This window comes from Cnephaeus nilssonii (assembly GCF_951640355.1).
Source record: "Cnephaeus nilssonii genome assembly, chromosome: 5".
NCBI lineage: Eukaryota > Metazoa > Chordata > Mammalia > Chiroptera > Vespertilionidae > Cnephaeus > Cnephaeus nilssonii.
The window spans coordinates 58,500,557-58,522,710 of record NC_137076.1 but is presented as its reverse complement, the minus strand read 5'-3'; the positions used below and the strand labels follow the sequence as shown (position 1 = coordinate 58,522,710).

General features: G+C 40.2%; 1 protein-coding gene across 3 annotated transcripts in view; it reads right to left on the bottom strand.

Moving 5' to 3' along the window:
* Positions 1-19,840, bottom strand: part of INPP4B (inositol polyphosphate-4-phosphatase type II B) — a 564,192-nt gene extending 544,352 nt beyond the window's left edge. For all 3 annotated transcript variants that reach the window (XM_079772160.1, XM_079772161.1, XM_079772164.1), the window contains exon 1: positions 19,605-19,840. The gene's annotated coding sequence lies outside the window, so the exon portion shown is untranslated. The remainder of the gene's footprint in view (positions 1-19,604) is intronic.
* Positions 19,841-22,154: the final 2,314 nt, after the last annotated feature.

Sequence of the window (22,154 nt, the reverse complement as noted above, 5' to 3'; positions counted from 1 at the left end):
TCTTCAAGCCCAACCATCAAATTTAATAAAGTCACACGCAAACTAGAAGGTCCTCATACTAACTGGAAAAAAAGCCAATAATAATTTGTTACTATTCACCAGGAGAGATGCAATAACATCCCCCTCAGCAGACAGAAAAATCCCATTACCGACTGAAGCTGTTCAGAATTCTGCACGTTCACGTACATTACAGAAATACATATTTTTAAGGGCAGGGTAAAAAATACTTAGCATTGCCTGCAGCATGAAGTAGAGACAAATCCAAAGGTATAGGCATATTTCCTGAAGAGAAGTACAAACTTCAAGAAACTGATTTATCCAATATGTACCATTACTGTTTCAACCTCACCCCCCTGGAATACAACAAACTAACCATTCTCTATTGAGACACATTAAGTTCTTCCAATCACTCATTCATTCAACAAATATGAACTGGACCCTTGCCATGTGCTAGGTATTATGCTCAACACTAAGGAAATGTTGGTGAAAATATCAGTACAATCCCTGCCCATACGGAGATTACAACAGGTGGTGAATTAAAGTAATAATTTATAAGTACAAGATAATACAGGAAGAGGGAATTGGACAGAACTCTGCAGGACCTCAAACTTTAAAGGATGGGCAGGGAAATGACACTGAGAAGGATGACAAGGCAAGACACGGAGTGACAAACAGGAGAACTAGTATACTGCTTTCACACCAAAGCCCTAGATTTCAGATCAATTGCAATATATGTTACAATGCTGAGTCCACAAGAAATTAAATAAAGTCCCTCCATGGAAATTAAAATGAACAATACATCAAGACAGTGCAGGATAAATATTAATACCAGAAAACTAGACCTTGAGGAAACCAAGGTCCCATATGAGAGAATAGGTGTTCCAAGAAAGCCTTGGACCTGTGTCCGAGAGGAGGCTGACCCTGAGCTGCACACAGAACTGCTCAAAGGCCGTACTGTTTGTGAAAGGCGAAGCTGGAAAACTCCTACCCATCAACAATGGGAGCACATGAGGAAATCTGTCTGCCACCATCATGGCTCTGAACTGGGGGGGAAAAAAGGAAAGCCTTTTCTGAAAAACTGTGTGTTTAGTTATTCTTTCACACTGGGTTAAGTTTAAATGACACTGTCCATGGTATCTTGCAGAAAGAAATGCAAATCCTCTTTGAAGAAAAGGATCATCAACTCAGGTCCCTTCAGAATTGCACAGATTAATTTTAGCCAAACAATGTTCTCATATTAACAAATGAACATAAACCCAAGAAAACAAGCCATCACAGCAAGGGTCAGCAGAAACACCAAAAACTGTAGACCCTCGAGACTTAATATATCAGACCCAACAGATACAAAAAGTAACAATGCATGAATGCCTAAAGAAATAAAAGATGGGATTTTATTTGAGAAAAGACCAATAATGATCCAAAATAACCAAAACAAAGTTGAAGAGAAAAGAAAACTAAATAGAACGGGCTATCTTCTGTTGACCCCTCCAGATCCAATCTTCCCACCCTTTCCCACCATGCTCTCGTCCCCCTATTTCTATCTGACCTGTATTTATCATCACATTAATCATATCATGACTCCTGGCTTCTGGTGGGGTATGGCCAATGTGGCTCACAGGCAGGAGAAAAGGAGGAGGGGAAGTGAGTCTAGGTATTACAACCTTGGCTCCTTCTCTGTGATGTCTCCAAGGCTGGCTGCACCTCTTGTCAGAAGGTCACAGAAGGTCATTGCTCTATAAGCCCTCCCTTCTTCCATTTTCCTGTCCCTCCCTGACAACTCTGTTGCTGTTATTCCTGAGTTTTTGTCTTCCTTGTGGTTCCCCTTTATCCTACCTAACCAGAATGAAAAGATAGATCACTACAAAGAAATGGCTATTAAACTGACAGCAAAATTCTCAATAGTAACAGTAAAAGCCAGAAACTGTGGAACAATATCTTCAAAGGGCTGAAAAACTGTCAACTTGGAATTGCATAACCCTATTATTCAATAGCAAGTCCAAAACAAAGGCAGCTCGAAATAAACAGAAACCAAGAGCATTTACTAGTAATAAACTCTCAATTATATTAAGTGTACTTACAAAACAGCAAAAGCTACAGGAAAAAATGTTAGAATGAGATAGTATAGTGAAGTGGCTGATTATAAGATCAATACACTCAAATCAATATTTCTATACACTATTAACAAACAGTAAGAAAATGCAGTGTTAAAAGAGATACCATTTTAAATAACTACAATAAAATTGAGGTGCCAAATAAAATTAACACAGGATAGAGAGGACATTTATAGAGCAAATGTTAAACTGTATTGAAAGACACTAAATAAGAGAGAGAATGTTCATGGATACAAAAATTATCATCAACATTTTAAGAGGTCATCCCTACCCAAACTAATCTAAGGATCTAGTGCAATTCCAATCAAAGAGAAGTATAGAGTAGGGAGACAGGGGCACAAGCATGTTCCATACATTTTTATAATATACAGACACTATATAGATTTATATATATATAGGGTCTTTGCCCCAAAAATATATATACACACTTTAACAACTGACAGCTCAATTTGGAAAATGAAATATATTTTAATAAACACTGCCTTTACAATTATTCAAAGTGTGTGTATACTACATTTTGGTGGTCACCCTAGATACACATTTTTATCCAAGCTATTTTATATTCAAAAATATTTAAGAAAAGAATTCAATATCAAGAAAAAATGAATTTTTTCAACAGAACAGTTAACACAAGCTGATACTGCCAAATGATTAGGTAAAGAAAAGATAGAGAGCAACCTGTGAACTGTGTCACAAAAGGTCTTAGTGGCCTTGGCAAAGGCAGTTTCATTGGAGCTGGGGTAGAGTCCAGACTATAATGAAATGGGGAAGTATAGTAAATGTTGAATATCTCTTCCAAGATGCTTGGCTCTCCCATGGAAGCAAAATGAAGGTAGCTACAGTGGAATATGCAGTAGAGAGGGTGTTCTTATTAACATATGAAAATCTTAAGCATGTTCATTGCTCATTGGAAGGAGTCAGAGGAGAAGTGAAGACCCAGGAAATAAAGAATGATGGCCATGTAGAGAGCCACCCCTGAGAATTCAGGAGGCCACACAGGAAAGAAGATAGGATGGGGACAAGATGCATGAGTGGTGGTGGGTTATTAAAGGTAATGCTTTTGTCAGCTTCTACTGTTATGGAAAACTAAGAGTTAAGAGGGCCTAGGATACATCCTTCCCTACCACCATTTTCCATTGCCTAATTTTAATGCTGGTAAATTCAAATGGATAAGCTGGAAAATCTCAATACTTCACAAAGACATTTATTCCACCAGATCTGGGCCACACATTGCTTGGTTGTCCCAGGTAGTAGAATCCTCAAGTGTAGAACCAAGGATATGGCTTGGCATTAGTGGCTCTTTCTGACTCCACAAAAGTTTTTAGGAAGACAAGCTCTAAGGGGAAAATAAAGTAGTAAGACTGTGCAGCTCAGAGTGCCACTAAGAAAAGGAATTGTGAGTTGTCTGCTTTTGCATATTAAAGCATTAATCTCCCCATGGGGGAGCAGCTCCAGTAATTTCCCTGCAAATGTCTTCTACAAGGATTCACAAGGGTGAAGAAAGACTTCTCACTATCCATTAACTTAAAGAACATGGTTCATACAGATCCCCTCGTGCTTTCAATGAATTATGATCAGCCTAACAACACCAATTCCTCTAGTGTTCTTCAAAAAGCATTTTTTTTTCCCTCTTTCCAAGATTAAGCCTTATGCTGGGTGATCTGCAAATGAACCTCCCCATAGAGACCAGCCAACAAATCTGCAATGGTCACGCAGTGCTGGTTCGCGACACTGTCTTCCATCATGAGGATTCTTCCAAGAATGAGATTTGATGCATGTTTATCTTAATGAAGAGTTGTCACCCAGGATGTGCTCATTTTCTTCAAATATATTGTTCTTAACAGTGTGGGTAAAATCCCACGGTATCTGTAGCCATGGTACAAATAAACCCGAGCATCACTGGCACCATACAGTGTAAACAAATCTTTCCTAAAAACAAAATATATTTTGTGCTCAAGATTTATCTTCTAACACAGCAAGAGGCAAAACAATTGAGCCTGTACAATGGCTTTTCTACATTTAGCTTCCAACTTCTATAGATGGCTTTAACCCATGGATTTTACAGAGGTGAACATTTATTTCTGCTTATGTGGAATGTTCTGAGTAGAAAATTTAGTGACAGGTAAAATTTGTAAGTGTGCCCAATGCATGTACAATAACCGTGTAAATGAAGTGTATCGGATTCCACAGCTCTCATGAAAAACACAGCAGATGTTTCTTTCCACCTATGATGATTTTTTTAGGCCACAAAAAAATTTGGCTAGAATGTTCAAAGTGCATAATTAAAGGTTTCCCATTGCAAGGCCATTTTATGCTCATAATCATCATAGGGTCTCCAGCTATTTTATACATATATAATATTTTTTCAGGATATATATCTTCTTCAACAGATTGGTCCAACCAGAGCTAAACAGCCAATTTTTCCCCCAACTTAAAATAGAAACAATGCAAAGGGAAGGATCCTTCCCTCAGATGCCTGCATTGTTTTTAGCCAGCCTCCCTCCTGGATTGGAACAATCACCGTCACCCTTCATGAGCACAACAGGGAGAGCACATGCTGCCCCCAGTACCAGGGCCGCAAGCCACCCACAGGAGGCAGTCATTTTCCTTTCTTCCATCGAAGCTCCAGTGAAGAACTCCCAACATGGGACTGGTACGCACCTAAGGCTTCCTCTTACTTTTGCCGCTGATATTCAGTGAATCAGATTGCCAGGGTAGTGTCCTGAGTAGTGGGTGCTGAATGAATTGCTCAGAACCCTGGATCTGCCACCTCCTAAATATGGAACTGGAGCATGTTACACTTCCTCTCTGTGCCTCAATTTTCTCACCTGTAAAATGGGGTAATATCAGTCTGCCTCATACAATGGTGGGGAGTTAAAAAGTTAATATGAGTGAAGCAATCACAGTGTTCAAGAAAGACTAGGTATCGTTATTTTTATCAGAATAGATCAGGTGAGTTCCCCTGAGGATGCATTTCCCCCCATTTAGCTTTTATTGCTGGTTCTGATGGATAAGACAGGGGTAATAAAGACTCTGCAAATTACTCAGCCTCAAGAAGACAGAAGTTGACCCCACAGTTCTACAAATAGTTTGTAGTTTTCCATAGTCCTCCTGCCAAAGTGTGATAAACATTTCAGGGGTCATTTTTCAACAGGCTCTGATGCAGCAAAAATCCTCACTAAGGGAGAACCGTATTCAAGGCAATGTGCTCAGCAAGTGCCTGACATATGGCAGGGCCTCGGCAATGTTTACTCCCTTCCCATTTCTTTCACTCTGTCCCTCACAACCCTCTAACTCATATGCATGAAGGAGCAAGCATATATGAGCACAACAGACATACAAGCATGCATGCACAAGTACACATACACATGTACACACACGAACACGCACACACACACAACTCGCATGCACGCACTTTTTAAAGACCAGATTCTTCCCAGGTTTACAAAGAATTTAACTAACAGATTCAAGTTCTTCTAGGCCAGTGGTCGGCAAACTCATTAGTCAACAGAGCCAAATATCAACAGTACAATGATTGAAATTTCTTTTGAGGGCCAAATTTTTTAAACTTAAACTTCTTCTAATGCCACTTCTTCAAAATAGACTCACCCAGGCCATGGTATTTTGTGGAAGAGCCACACTCAAGGGGCCAAAGAGCCGCATGTGGCTCGCGAGCCGCAGTTTGCCGACCACGGTTCTAGGCTTTCATCAAGAAAGGACCATTTTTAGATCAACTATTTCATTGTATTATTTTCTGTCCTTTTCAAGCTCTAACTCCTTTACATGCCAACGGACCTTAAAAAACTGATTTTTCTCAGGTAAAATAAGAAAAATGTTGAGGTCTACCATGTCCCATGCATTCTACAGGACATTGGGTCCAAAAGATAAATTGGAAATGCTCCTCATTCTTGAGAAATTTGCAATCTAAGAGGAGAAAAACATATAAAACAAATAAAGACACAAAATAAAAATACAAAGTAAGCCAATGTCAAATAAAAACACCAAAGCAAAATATTAAGAAATTATGGAGCTGATATAATTGTCAAACTATTATCTATAAGTCTAGACTTTACACACAGGGTTAGGCAAAAGTAGGTGTACAGTTGTTCATATGGAAAAAATAATGCAATAATTAATAAATAATATAAGAACAAAAACTCTGTGTTTTGCATACTCTCGACTGTAGACCTACTTTTGCCCCACCCTGTATTTGTGTTCAGCAAAGGCACCTTCTCATTTTCATTGACTGACCTTATCAATAAGTATATTTTTTCAAGTGAACTTACAAAATGCATCCATACTCAGAAAATACTATTTTATATCTACTTTATAAAATGGGATTTCATTTAAAATTTATTGTCAAAAGTTTAGAAGATACTATGTCTGATAACAAATAACTCAATTCCTCATTCGCTCATATAATAAAAAGTATATGCTTTTAGATAGAAATGAAACAGCTTGAAGACTTACTATTCATTGAAGGCTAACTATGGCCGGACACCGTGTGCTTCACATCCCTTATTATATTTAATCCTCAGAACATCTTTGCAAGGTGGGTGCTACTGAGCCGTTTACAGATAAGGAGGCTAGCCTAAAATTCATCCTAGTGGACTTGCACATTTCTTGCCTTTCCCCACAGATAACCCCCTTAGCCCTCCTCCATTTGGCATTAGGAAATAACTATATATTTGGATGAGAATCTGTATGAGGTTCTTACATTTCACAAAAGAGTATCAAGTCTATCATTCTGTTTTACTCAGGCTTTACACCATAAGAAGCCATAGAATATATTTAAACATAAACCCCGCCACAAAACATAGCACTGATGTGCATGTTGCTCATCTTTTACTGGAGCTTCGTTTTATGTAATAATATACATAAAGGATAGTTTGAAAAACATGTAATCCATTTAGTTTTTCTAGTTTAGAAGATATAAGCTCAAAAGCCTGCCACCCAGGCAAATAACACACATAAGTAAAGTGGGTCAGTGGGAGGAGCAGAGATTGTCACCTTCTGAATAGATATACCTTGTCTAAGGACAGGTAAAGCCAATATTTTGTTTGTTTGTTTGTTTGTTTAATCCTCACCTGAGGATATCTTTTCATTGACTTTTTAGAGAGACTGGAAGAGAAGGGAAAGACAGAGAGAAATATCGGGGAGGAGCCTGCAACTGAGGTACATGCCCTTGACCAGAATCGAACCCGGACCCTTTGGTCCGCAGGCCGACGCTCTATCCACTGAACTAAACCGGCTAGGGCCCAATATTTTTATGTGTTTTCCTACTCTAAGACAGTTTAAATTCAATTTTTTAAACATGCCTATGTTTTTGGCATCTATTCTAGAAACTCTAGGTGAGTGCTAAACAAAATATAGCAATTTCATTTTTGATACCTGGAGAGTCAATTGATTGTATTTGTAATTCAAAATGTTAACAAACCTGAATAAGCATATCTATTAAATATATTTGGACACCCACCCCCATCCAAGATGGATCTTTATAGTTGTTCATTTTATATTCAAAATTGTAATTGAGTCCTAAATGAGCATTCTGAATATAAGATAAAACAGAATAATAATTTTATTAGTGGTTGTCAATATTTTTAATACTCTACTTTTATGGCATAATTTTATAAGTCATTTTTATATACAATTCCACTTCATTCTCACTGTAAATCTATCAGGTAGTTATTATCTCTACTGAATAGATGAGATAACAGGCTCAGGTAGATTATAATGACTTTCTCAGAATTACATTAATCTAGATTTGGAAAAACAAAGACTTGTACCAGTTTTTTTTTAAATAAATGTAACAGTGTTTTTAATGGAATGCAATTGTGTCTAATGCTAGATTGTGTGAACCTAGAATGAAAAGCATACGTGTGAAAGAAAAGGGCCATACCAGTTTGGAGGGGCCCAGAGCACTTCTATATTGAGCCCCACCTCACCAGCTCAACCAGACTGTCTGGTGGGAACCTTGTAATATCAAATAATTGCTCAAATAATAGCTACATTTTTATCCAAGATCATGGGGAATGGGTAGTGATTTTAAATGTCGCAATATAGTTTTCAGATCTTACACTGGGTAGTATTCATATTATCAAATTTAACATTTAAGACATACTACCTTGAGTCAGGCTACTGAATATATCTTTTATATTATCATTAAACTGCTATAGAGACTCAATACCTTTATATGTAGTCTTACTATAAGCCATCACAAATCACCTTTAGAAGTAGGCAGGGAATAAATTATGAATAAATAAATATATACCTAAATAAAAAATACCTAGTTTCTGAGTCCAAATTCTGTAACATTTCCGAGGCAATAATTATTTGTATAATGTTCAAGTAACACTTTCATAACCCAAAACTGTCTCTTTTTTCTACTGAGTACAATAGATCATTTGAAAACTTACCTACCACTCTCCCTGGACTTTCCAAATGTTTGGGGAAATAAGGTGACTAACGATCTCATTTGCCCAAGTTTCTCCTGGTATTAGCACTGAAACTCCTCAGTCCTGAGCAAACCCAGATTTTGATCATCCTACAATGGAGCATGAAACAATTAAACTAAAGCTCTTTGAAGGTGCCTTCTAGAACTACGACTGTGTTTTTAATGATTTTTAAATCATTTTTAATATAATTAATGTTTATGTGTTGTAATCAGAAAACAGCAAATTGATATAAGTCTGTATAAGTTAGAATTCCAAGTTAAATGTTGTGTGATTTAGAATCCCATTGCAATTTCCTCGCTGTGCACTGTCGACACTGGTCTGTCTTTCTCTCTGTCACACACTCTTTCTCACCATCATACCACCAAGAGATTTTGAGAAGGAAATTTGAACAAGTGGAAGAAAAACTCTCTTAAGGCTTTGAGAGGATTTTCATCACTGCTAGTGCACTGTTGCTTCAGTCATTCAACTAAAATGAAATACGTAAACCTAAGCATGAAAATTAGAAAATCTTAAAAACAAAGTCTAAGCTTTTCATTTGTTTTCAGGTGTTGTTGAGCTCAATTATCTAGCCTTTGAAATGGAAAGTGGGTGTTAGTAGAATCTGACACATGACCCATCCATGGGTAGGTTCTTCTTGTCTTGGACAAGGAAATGAGCATGGTTCTTACCACATCCCAATACTTGTAACTCAAATGAAACTTACATACACTACACTAAAGAACCGCCCTTGAAAATACTACAACTGGAATTGGAAGGTGGGGATGAGTAGGCCTGAAGAGCCCCACACACAATGCTTCTCCTACTTTCCTAGTTGCAGTTTCCTGAGACAGGGCACCAGCAGAGGTAGGGACCATTGGCCTGAATAAGCAAGTCTCAGCTTCAGGGAAACCTAGAGGACTCCTGTTAATAAAAGCAAGGCTTTCTCTTCTGCGTGATTCCAATAAGCAGACTGTGTTTATAAACCAGGGTCAAGGGAAGAGAGCTGGAGTATGTTGTTGTGGAGCATTTAAGAAAGACATAAGCAAATTATGTGTATGAAAATATTTCTGGATTTTCACTTTTTAAATCTCTCTAACTGGAGGACAGACTCAAATAAATAAGCTAGAGCTTCAGGCTAGTTACCCAACCCTGTCACTCCATTGTAATGGGCCAAAAGTGATTATCTCATGGGTAATTGTGTCAGATTTGACAACTGGAAACCAAATATCAAACTGAGCTGCTTACTGCACTGTATTTTGTTGATATACAAAGTAATACATATTTTTGGACAAATTTATGACATCTCATTACTGAGCTGTTGAAGAGAATAAACATATATATACATATATATATATATATATGTTTTCAATATTTATACTGAGTGTATCTTCTTAGGCTAATTTAAGGAAAATAACTTAAAATAAATATATTTTAGAGCAAGGCTGTACCCAGTAATGGGAAAGAGAACCCTTCAGGTATCCTGCAATAGAGAAGGCCATTCATATGCAAAAGCCGCTGTTCTGACAATGAGATGCTATTAGGCCTAACTTGTAAACCTGAATGAGCAAAGCAAATGCGGGCCCATGGTGCACAGGGCATGCTGCATAATTCCCTGGTCAGTTCATAAGAGTGAATCATGAAAAAGGAAAATATTTTGGCAATAACTGATGTCTAACATAGGGCCTTATGGGATAGCATGAAAAATCCCCTAAATCAAAACTTTACTGAGAGACACACCAGGCTCCTGGATAATGAGACTAAATCTTGTAAAGCTGCCAATTCTCTCAATTCTATTTGTACACTCAATGAAATTTCAATTAAAGTACAAAAATATTTTGAGGGTAGTTTTACCAAATTTTCTAAAATGAGTCTAGAAGAAATATCAGTGAAAATGTTTTAAAAACTACACACAAACACAAAGAAAATCAACTAGAAGAAGCTACCATTCCTATCATATATTAAGCAAATAACAACATTTAAACCTGTGTGATATTAATAAAAGAACTGATAGAACACGAGAATGAAATAAGTATACCAGAACCCAAAGCCCACCCAATGGGAAGGAGGGATGGAGACAGGGAAAAAGAGAGGAATGAAAGTGCATGTTTACCTCTAAATAAGATAATATATTCAATGATGTGGTAGAGTCACAAATAACTGGAATTTGAATGGATTATTCAAAAACTGCTGCTGGAAAATGCTTAATATTTTTAGGAGGGAAATCAATTTAACTCTTATCTCATACCATACACCAAAACAATGTTGAGTGGACAAGAGAGAAAATAAAATCATTACAGAATTCGATGAAACTTGTTTTCAGGGAAGAATAATTTAGGTAAATTTTAATCTTTTCTATGAATGAGAAAGTATTTAAGCAAAAAAGCAATGGAAGAAATATGACATTCAACTTAATTACACAGTTTTCAACTTCTATATGTGAAAAATAATTTTAAAAACAATATAGATAACAAATGACAAAGGGGACTGTATCCCTAATATTTAAAGGACACTAACATTCATGGAAAAAACCAAGGTCCCAATATACAACCAGACTAAATATATGAATTAATATTTTAAAATGAAGTACAAATTAAAATAAGCATTTCAAAAATGTTCAGCCTCGCCTAATCAAATAATAGTAGAACACAGTACTTTAAAACCTAGATTTTAAAGTAAAATCAATCTTGGTCCAAGACCCAATTCTACCACTTACCAGTTGTGTGACCTCGGGGGAGTCACACACCCTCTCAAAAAATGTTTCCTAACCTTTAAAACAGGATGATGTTATTGTCCTCCTCTCACAGCTGTTGCAAAGACTAAATGAGATAATAGAGATAAAGGTCTTGTATGATGGATGATCTATAGGAGGTGTTCAACAAGCGTTATTGTTGTGGATGATGGTGATGTTATTGTTTTGACGTTGTTACAATTATCTTCACTTTTCCAATTAGCAAACATTCGTAAAAAATAATATCCCTCAATTTTGGTGAGGATGGAGTTACGATTTATATACTTCCAGGGAGAATAAAAATGAGTGCAATCTTTCTTGAAAAAAAAAAAAGGTTCACACTCTTTATTCAGAATACTACTTCTAGGAATCACTCCTAAAAAAAAAACAAAACAAAAAAAAAACATGAAATATACAGACAAAGACTATCAGAAAATGGGGTCATACAAAAAAAACATTTATCGCGATGTACTAACAGAAACAAATGCCAAGAATATAAAAATCTAAGTTGAGAAGATGGCTAAACAAGTGAAAACGGTTCATATGCCTAACTACCAGATAGCAACAAAAAAGGTTAGAGAAGTGATTACATGCATGGAAAAAGTGGCTTTCTTTTTTATTCATGGCTGTAAACTGGAACAGAGTTTAGCATACTACCTTTCACATAGTAGGTGCTCAGTCAATATGTAAACTGAATTGAACAACAGAATTCTAAGTGAACAAAATCAGAACTCTTGTTTTCACACACACACACACACACACACACACACACACTATAACCTCAACTTTTGTAAAAGAATCCCAGGAAATCTTAGAAGGAAATATGATAAAATGCTAACAATATTGTCTTTGGGTGATTTTTTTTTTCTTCCTCATTAGACTTTTCTCCCACTTGCCAATTTTTTTTCAATGAAGATTTATTACATTTATAATTAGGAAAAATGAGTAGGAAAAAAAAAGAATGAAAGAAATCAACTGGAAGCCAACTGGCTCACTTCTTTCTCGTTACACAGGACTCAGTATGCACCATTCTTCACTCTCACCCAAAATGCAAAATGGGAAATGAGAATGTAAATAATATGAATAAATTTGGGAGGCAGTCTTTAAACCTTAGCCCGGGAAAGAAACCATTATAGTAAGTTTCAAAAAAGTCATAAACCCATGTGTCTAATACTAAGAAAATTATACAGGGGCTTTGCTCCTTGTATAATTTTTACATATAAAAATGTAGTGTGGCGTCAATCCTTTAGATACAAATGACTTGTTTTCTCTACAACTGAATTCTCTTATCACATAATTCTATAAAGACTTATACATAGTGTTACTGTCAATTTTTTCTGAAATCTGGAAAAAAAAATTCTACTCCTTTGAAATTTCAACTCTACACAAAACATAAAAGGTCTATTTAAGAGATCTGTGACATTCTCAAAGGGAAGAACCAAACAAGTTGTCAAATTCCCAAATTCTCAAACACACTCACCAGGAACAATTAGCCCTAGAAAATGAAGTGCTATGTCACCTAGAGCATAAAATCTCCTTCAGGTGTGACAGCTGGGCCACTGCCTGGGCTCATGCATTGAAAGGCCAGTTTTCAAGACTGTGATTTAAGTTCATACCTCAGCAAAATTATAGACTACTACATGATGTGTACCTTTAAGACAGATGGTAAAATCATGAGTCATGCAAGCTAAATTCTTATATGCCAAGGGTCTGTTATGTCTACAACAGCTGTAGAAGTAAAGTTATATAAGAGAATTGTGGTGGTCAGGTATGCAGACAGTTAATACCTGTTCTAACCTAAAAAGCCTAATGCGGTCATTGGTTTAAAGTAGATACTAACTACCTAATGTGTTCCAGGAACCTTCCTGCACAATTCTGTTGATGAAAAAAATATGACATAGAATGTAAACTGAAATTCAATCCTTAATTATATAAAATCACCATATATTCCAGGAACAAATTCAAGTGCTTAATTTACCTAATGCCAAGATTTTTGACTTTTTAAGTGAAATATTTAGTGTTTATACTGTAGTCATTATTTTTAAAACTGCCTTTCATATAAAACCTATTTTTGTAAATAACAACTTCATACGTGTTTTTCCTTTGGTATAACTGCTAGGATTTGCTTCCAAAATTTCAGGAAGGAGAAAGTGAGTGAGATTGTGGATAAAACAAAAATGGCCATAATTTGACAACGATGGACCTGGGAGTTCATTTTACCATTCTATTTTTTTTTTATTATGCTTAAATTTTTACATAGTAAAAAGTTCTCGGTAAAGACGTGTATTTCTCAGTTAGGCCCATTTAAGTTGGTTAACTTTTCACTTCATCGCCATTCCCGCAGCAGCCACATTCAGTGAACATGGTTGAAATGCCTACCACACTGATCTTGAAGGAGGTTCCAGTAAGGTGTCTAGACAATGCAGAGGTCCCATTCTGGTGCACAGATGATGGAATACATCGATTAACTCTACCATAACCCATAATTTAATCATTCAGCCAAAGATAGGGATGCCTACATCCAGATTAACCAAGAAAAAGTGATTTAGATAAATTCAGCTGTCATAATTACCAGAAAATTATAGCATGACGTGGCTAATCCCATTCGGTCATGGTGGTGGCCAGGCCATCACTATCACAGAGCACATTAGGGGATCTGCAGAAGCGTCAGTGAGACTATCTGCACTTTTTTTTTTTTTTGCATTGTCCCAAGGGCAATAGAGAAAAATGAACAATTACAGCCTTCAACTCCTAGAAAGAATTCCATCAGCCTGTGTAATGACAGGATTAGGGTTAAAGTGCAAATGGTTCATACAATATCTATTGTAGAATGACCATATTTTTTTCCTGTCATCTCTTAATTTTCCCTTTCCCTTTCTCTTAACCTAGTCATAATCAGAATTTTGGCACATTTAAGTCAATGTATTCCTAACAATTCCTCAAATAAACAGATCCTGCATAAAAGCAGAGTATGTTAACCATTACAATCGAATCTTCAAAGTATTACGAACAACAGCTCTTCTAAATATACTGCTAAGGATTTAGCTGCCTGTTGATCTTAATGTCATTAGCTCACTCAGGATATAAATAAATTTGGTTTAAAAGAAAAAGCTTTAATAATGAATATATTGCAATTAAAATGACCCAAGGCTACTGAGTATTGCACACTGCCACCTAGTGCAAACCATCTCTAAGTCCAAATGCACACTGGACACCTTGCGGAAAGTAGGAATGCTCTATTTTAAAGCGAATTTATCCAGAAAGATCGGAAACATGTTTATTCATAATTGCTTCAATATAAGAAGACTATTGGAATTACATAAAAAAATTTTAAGGGTGATATATTTTAATGCGGGGCATCAACTATGCAATATATTTTGTTAGGAACGTGATGTATGCCAATGCTCTAAGTGGTTATCTAGCAAGTTTGGCATATGAAGATGTTAAATAGGATATTAAATAATCACTAATGACACTTCCAAGCTTTCTTGAGAGCATAGCTATAATCTCCCCTCATCTACAGGCTATAATTTCAATTTCAGATGCCACTGGTTTTAGGTTTTACTTTATTTTCCCAGCAGCGAATAATTTTTGTGTTTTGGTTGTGCTAATCACTAGAACTCATCTCTGATCTTTTGACTTTTAGAAAAGTAAATCCCCATGAAAATGAAGTGAGAATCATTTGAAAGAATGGATTAAGGAAAGAATTGACTTTGCTATGGTTAGGGAGTACATTTTATTTGCTTCATTGTATTCTGCAATGGTAGTTCCCAGCTTGGTCTACTTAATGCACTATAACTACCTGTTTTAAGAACTAAGGTGAAAGGTGAAAGACTCATATGTCTGTCAATTAAGTTTTTCAAAATGAAAAGTATTAAGAGGATTTTCTTTCAATCACTGCATAGTTTTAAAAGTCATGCTCCCTTTGAGAAACACAAATCTCAGGTTCTCCTTTTAAAAACTTAAAATTTATAAATAAGTGGTATATTTAAAACAGCTAATACATAAAAATTTTTATGAATTATATTTTTATTTTTATCCTAGATACTTTTCATTATTGTTGTTATGTCAATAATTCAAAATCAGCATGAGTATCAAGGCTGCCTCTACATCCCACAAACTTTTTCATTCCTGGAAATGTGGAAAATCAAGAACAATATTCAATAATTTCAACATTAGGCCTGTTGCACTGTTTCATTTTAATAACCAGAGGGCAGGTAAAGATAGATGATAGATAGATAGATAGATAGATAGATAGATAGATAGATGATAGACAAATGGATGAGAAGGAAGAAGGGAGGGAGAGAGGGAGGTTGGGTTTGTTTCTCATTTAAGGGAAGTGTTGCCTCCATTCCCTTGAGTTCATTAACTTAGAAAATTCCCAAAGGAATCTCAGATCAAAGCCACGTGATCTAGAAAACTTCTCAAGATTTCCTTTAATCAGCTTAACCAAATGACTGCTGCCAAATCTATTTCACTTCGTGCTGCTTCGGGCTATTTTGAAGCCCCACCACACAATTAGGACACCTAGTTGGTATGGCTGCCCAATGCCAAAGACAGAACTTACTCACAATATTGCAATTTCAGAAAATCAGTTTGGAAAACATGATTTACAAACACATATGATATTGAAATCCAACTCTTCACCCTTTGTTGGGATTACATCTATCATAACAGCTCAATGTTCAGTCAAATTACAAAGTCAGTTGTAAAAAAGTCTAAAGTTACTACACTCCTAGATATTTCATTGGCCTTATGGTATAACATCTATAGCAAGATACTTCTAGTAAGTAAGATTACAACTGTGTCTTATATAAGAAAAATCTCACTGCAGTTTCAGATATATATATATATATATATATATATATATATATATATATACACACACACACAATATAGCTATAATAATAAAATTTCATAAGCATTTTTAAAATGCTCCCTTTAACCTACACAGTAGTAAAAATATATAAAGTAAATGAACAGCCGGCCGGTATAGTTCAGTGGTTGAGCCTGGACCCCATGAACCAAGAGGTCGCTGGTTCAATTCTAGGTGAGGGCACATGCCCAGGTTGCAGGCTCAATCCCCAGTAGGGGGTATGCAGGAGGCAGCCAATCAATGTTTCTCTCTCATTGATGTTTCTATCTCTCTATCCCTCTTCCTCTCTCTCTAAAACAAATCAATAAAAACATTTTTTTAAAAAGAACAAGTAAGTCTTGATTCAAATGAAAATTGTGCCTGAGGCTCTACAGATTCCTTAAAATGTTCTCAAATATTTTAATGTGGTTTCCAGGTATACATTGCATGTAAAGTTTGGGAAAACAAAGGCGATGTGCCTCTTGCACACCAACGTGCAATCATAGCATCACTGGATTTCTTTAAAAATAAATGCTTAAACTGAAATAATTTGTCTAATAACCTCTTTTCTTTAGCCTGAATATGAAAGCATGTGTATTTATGAGTGTGTCCTAAGGATCTCCATAAACAAGGATTTCTAACGCAACATAAACAAGTAGTAACAAAAGGGTCTATGAAGCAGATTGCCAGGGCTGTTGAACAATGAAGGTACAGAATACAGAAGAAACAGAGAGATTCAGCTTTCAACTGACATTAACATGTTAACTTGAGATTATTTAAAACAGCACATTTCTATCTATTAATATCCCCATGGTTACGAAAGACAAGAATGTATTCCATACAGATTATAAAAATCGTATTTGTATATGTAATATTAGTACTGGCTGGGGATTGTGCACTGTGAAATAAGAAAATGTAATAGATATTCAGTAAGCATTTTACTCACTAATTACGACTTTGTAATTGTTGTAACTTTGTAATCTCAGATGTCAGGTACTTAACTGGAAATTGACATCTACTTGGTTGCTAAGAGATATGAGATCAATTTGCACTTTTTTCTCTGTCTTTAGGAGAATTGCCCTCTTGGGTTTTGCTCAAAGTAGAGAAAGTTAACTGTTACCCAAGTGGGGATTTATATTACTTGTACTAAAAGAAACATTTTCAGAAGAAAAATGAATTACTTTCAATTTGCACAATTTAGAACAAATATCTGGCTTTTCCCTAAGCATAATAATTTTCCATCGCACACAACTAAAACATAATAGCATTATTTTATAATCAAATTTTTAACAGATGAGTCTATGTTATGCATATTTTGAAAAAAATCTTATGAGAAATGAAGTCCTTCAGTCAATTTGCACCCCCAAAGTGAAGCTCAAACCCAACATTTTAAAAGTATTTTCTGCACGTGTGCTTCTTTAAACAGCAGCGGGGCTAACTAGACTAAACTTTGTCTATCTGGGTTTTCTTGTATTTTGTCAAAGCTTCAAAAAAGCAAAATGCGGTTATAAATATGTACATCCTAATTGGTTATTAGTGTATCACAAACGTAAATATGGATTTGCCTAATCAAAGAGAATGTTCTCCTAAAGTAAGAGCAGCATTTCAATCAGCACATATGTTTCCTAATGACATTGAGCATCCAGGCTGTCTTCACATGCACGTTTCATAACCTTTCAAGGACAATCTTCTAAATCACATTTTAAAGAAGTACGCAGGAAAAGCATTCCATTGCAGTAGCATTGTGTATTACTACAGACCCAAGCGATTCCATTTTTAACCCCCAGGTACTTATTACAAAGCCCTGGATCATTTCTTCTGAATTCATGTCAACGCCTTCCCGGGGCAGATCGCAAAGGAGCACAAGGTAATGCATTTCTTTGTCTACTGAGACGATGACCACTTGCCCAGTCCTCTTTTCACTCAACTTCTTGCCCACCGTCAACCAGCTGCCCCGCTGGTGAATCCTTGCGCCTTATATTCTGCTTTAGCATTATGTCAAACTAGTGACCATCTCTGGTCCAGAACCCACCCAGAAGACTCCTGTTACAAGCAAGGTCTCTGAACTGTAGCTGTACAACTATAAAAGGGCTATCTAGAGCCCATCTGGAGGGGGAGAAGATGGATTTATCCTGCTGTCTAGGCTTTTACCTATTTTCTAGAACCACGCCTTTTCAAACAAGTCCTGCCATACTGAGAGGAAGAAGATAAGCGAAATGTGACACCTGGAGTCATAAAATGTAATGACCTCAAATAACACCCCAGAAAGAGGGCGGAAACCTGTTCCCCAGAAGGAAAAAAAATAACAGGCAAAGGAGCGAAGCTGCATCTTTAAAGCAAGAGTAGTAACAGAAAACCCTCCCGGCTGTTTCCAGTTAAGTTTTTGCAGCAGCAGCAGCACAAACCTAATCAATATGCACATCCTCACTCTTCTACAACCTCCTGCCCCCAAACAGAAACTGCCTGTCCCTCTCCACGGGCGGGGAGCGGGGGGGGGGGGGGGGGGGGGGAAGCACGCAGAAAGCACCACCCAAAGGAGGCGATATCAGAGGCGTGGGGAAGGGCAAAAACAGGTCTTTGTGGCTCCAGCATCCTCTTTTAAGTCCCAGCTCCCAGCCCGAAAGTCCGCGCAGGAACCAACCCCTAGCTTCTAGCTGGACCTCCTCGGGCCTGGGCCTTCCAGCCAGAGGTGCCCGGAGAGCTGGCCGCGCAGTTTTCCAACTCCAACCCAGCCCGCCTGCCCCCCCCCCCCCCCCCCCCCCCGCGGCCTCACTCCAAGGCCCTCGATTTCCAGCCCCTCAGTGAGAGCTCTCGGAGGTAGGACAAGTGACGCTCGGTGGCTCAGAGCAGACGTGCCTGGCTTCTCTGCTGGAATGAGTTGCTGGGGTTGGGGTGGGGTGGGGTGGGGTGGTCACGGAGAGGAAAACCCTGGACTTGGGGCAACTAAAACCTCAATATCAGTGACCCTCACTCCCACCCCCACCCCTGACCCTCGCCTTAATGAAGAGACGAGGCGGGAGGGCGGGCGGCGGCAGCTTGGCTGCCGGGATGAGGTTGAGAGCGAGCCGGAGGCCACCGCAGGTGTCCCAAAGGGACCGCACAGGTGGGCGCAGCCTTGGAAGGTCAGCGAGGCCGGAGCTCCGAGTTAGCGGGGCCCGGGGTGAGAGTGGGTCGGGGTGACCAGGCGCGCTGGCCCGGCCGAGGGGCGCTCAGCGAGAGGGTCATCTCGACAACCGGGTCACCCAGCCTCCGAGGAAACACGCACAGCCTACCCCTTGGGCGACAGGGCTGGAGGGGCCACCGGGGCTGCAAGACCGAGAAACTTGATGCAAAACAACACAGGCTCCCCGCGCCAGGACGTATCCCCGCGCTCGCGGCCCGGCCCCAACGATTCCTGCATCACCCACCGTCCTCCCCCCACACCCCCTGCACCCCGCAAAGCCCCAGCGAGCCCTCGGGTCCCAGCGGGTCATTACCTCTCCCGGAGGCGGAGTGGGGGGCGGCGGCAGCAGCAGACACTTGGAGCCCGACTTTCCGGCGTTCCCGGGGAGCGTGTGCGCGCCGAGCAGAGCCGCGACCTGCTATTTATAGAGCGGAGCCCGGCTCCCGGGGCTGCGAACCCGGAGGCTGCGGGCGGCGCGGGGCGCGGGCCGCGGCTGCCAGGGGCTGCGAGGCTCCCGCCACTCCCTCGGGCTCCCGCTCTCGCCGCGCTCCCCGCTCGCTCCCCGCCCGCCCCGCCGCGCGCGCCCCAGAGAAGTTGTCACCGGCGCGGCCGCCTCTCCCGCGGCTCACACGCCCCCTGGCACCGTCGCTACTTTCTCCCCTACCCCCACCCTCCCGGCCCCCCGCCTCCCCCGCCGCACGTTCCTAGCGGTCTCCTCCCAACGTCACCGGCGGCCGAGTAGAGGCTGCAGCTTCCCCGCGCCCCGGGGAGCGGAGTTGGCGCCCCAGCCGCCTGGCCGAAAGGACCCAAACACGCTCGCTCCGGGCGCCGGCCGCACTCCCCTGACCCTCTGCGAGGCCCTCCGCGTGCGGGGAAGGGGGCCCAGCCCGGGCTGGGAGAGCCCCGCTGCGGAGTGGCGGCGAGGGGCGACCCGAGACCCCACTCACTCTGCGGCCGGGGCGGGGAAAACCACGGGGTTCTGTAACGGCGGGAGGAGGGCGCAGGCGGCGTCCACCTAGACCCGGGCCGGGGTTGAGGCCGGGGTGCAGGGGAGCAGGGTCCCCAGTTCCTCGGCCCTCTGCCTGCCGCCGCCCTGGGACACGTCTCCCTGGCCGCTCCTTCTCCGCGGGGATAAGCCTGGAAGGGAAGACCTGGCGCCGGCTCAGCGCAGCCCACGGCCACCCACCGCCACCCCCAGGTCCTGGCTGATGACTGGGGCCCAGCCGGTCCCAACCAGCGTGCGCGCCTTTGGCAGCGCGAGTGCGTGGGACAAATTGCACTCTGCGTGTTTAGAGTGTCAGGAAAACGGGGTACGTAATCACACCGTCTGAATGGAGGCTAAAACTCCCCCACTTCCTCGCAAACAGCCCACAGAAGGAAAGGCAAGCAGCCGGATTATTCCGGGCTCTAGGGTGTGGGGCAAAAGAGCGTCCCCATCTGCGCCTTACAGGTGCCACCTGGCGGTTCTCTCGGAGAGCTTTGAACTGGGCGCCTCAAAGATCATGCAGAGCGCCGGTCCACACAGGCACCCTCAGCCTTTCCCTCCTGAGGGCTCCTAGAAATTCATATTTTAAATAAAAGGGTGATCTTGCTAGTATACAGGGGCTACCTTTGCCATGCAGAGAGACTGGAATCCCCAAATGAGGATGGTGAAGTGGATTTGGGTTAAGTCTGTATTGACAGTTACCCAAAATGGGAAGCTGTAGCTGTCCCCCAGCTGTCACCCCTGCTGTCACTTCCTGGATCTAGGCACACATTCCCTCCAAACATTTAACTGCCCCTAGGTTAGAAGCTTTATCAATGAGTGCAGAGACTCTGGCTTTTTTGTTTTCCCATCAGGCTTCCTCAGAGATTGGAGCAATGCCTAACATGCTGTAGTTTCCATAAATGTTTATAGGACGAATTCGCAAACACTATGGGCCAGGGACTGTGCTTGTCCCGTTTTCTCCCCTAGTTCCTGAAGGCCTTCCTTTTCCTTCTCTTCAGGCTGTTTCTGCTGCGGTCAGCCACCATCGCGGGTGAGCTACATGGAGAGGAGAAGGAGGGTGAGTGACAACCAGTCCATGCAGGACTGTGGGCAGGTGGATCCCACCTGAGAAGCCCCTTGGGCAGATGTCTCCTCCATGGGGCAGGGCTGACGAACCCATTTTGGAAAAACACCCATCATACTTGGGGCTTGAAACAATGGATAAATCCTGTTCGTAGAGGTCTATCAAGATTATACAACTTTCTCATTGGACAAGCGTTTCAGACTTTTCTTTATATATATTTTATTGATTTTAGAGAGGAAGGGAGAGAGCGAGAGAGAGAAACATCAATGATGAGAATCATTGATCGGCTCCCTCCTGCATGCCCCACACTGGGTATTAAGCCCTCAAACCGGGCATGTGCCCTAACCAGGAATTGAACCGTGACACCCTGGTTCATAGGTTGACACTCAACCACTGAACCGCGCCGGCTGGGCTGTTTCAGCCTTTTCTTAAAAATATAAGATTGAAAGAATATTAGAACATCACAGCCCTAGCTGGTTTGGCTCTGTGGATAGAGCCTCAGCCTGAGAACTAAAGGGTCCAGAGTTTGATTCCAACAAGGGCACGTGTCCAGGTTGCAGGCTCAATCCCCAGTAGGGGGCACGCGAAAGGCAGCCAATCAATGATTCTCTCTCATCATTGATGCTTCTGTCTCTTTCTCCCTTCCTCTCTGAAATCAATAAAAATTTAATTAATTTTTTAAATTGTGGGGTTTTTTTAAGAGAACATCACAGTGCCAGACCTTTGCCACTACATTGAAAAGCTGTTTTGCATATCTGTCTTCTAACTTTAAATGTGTGTGTGTGTGTGTGTGTGTGTGTGTACGAAGACTG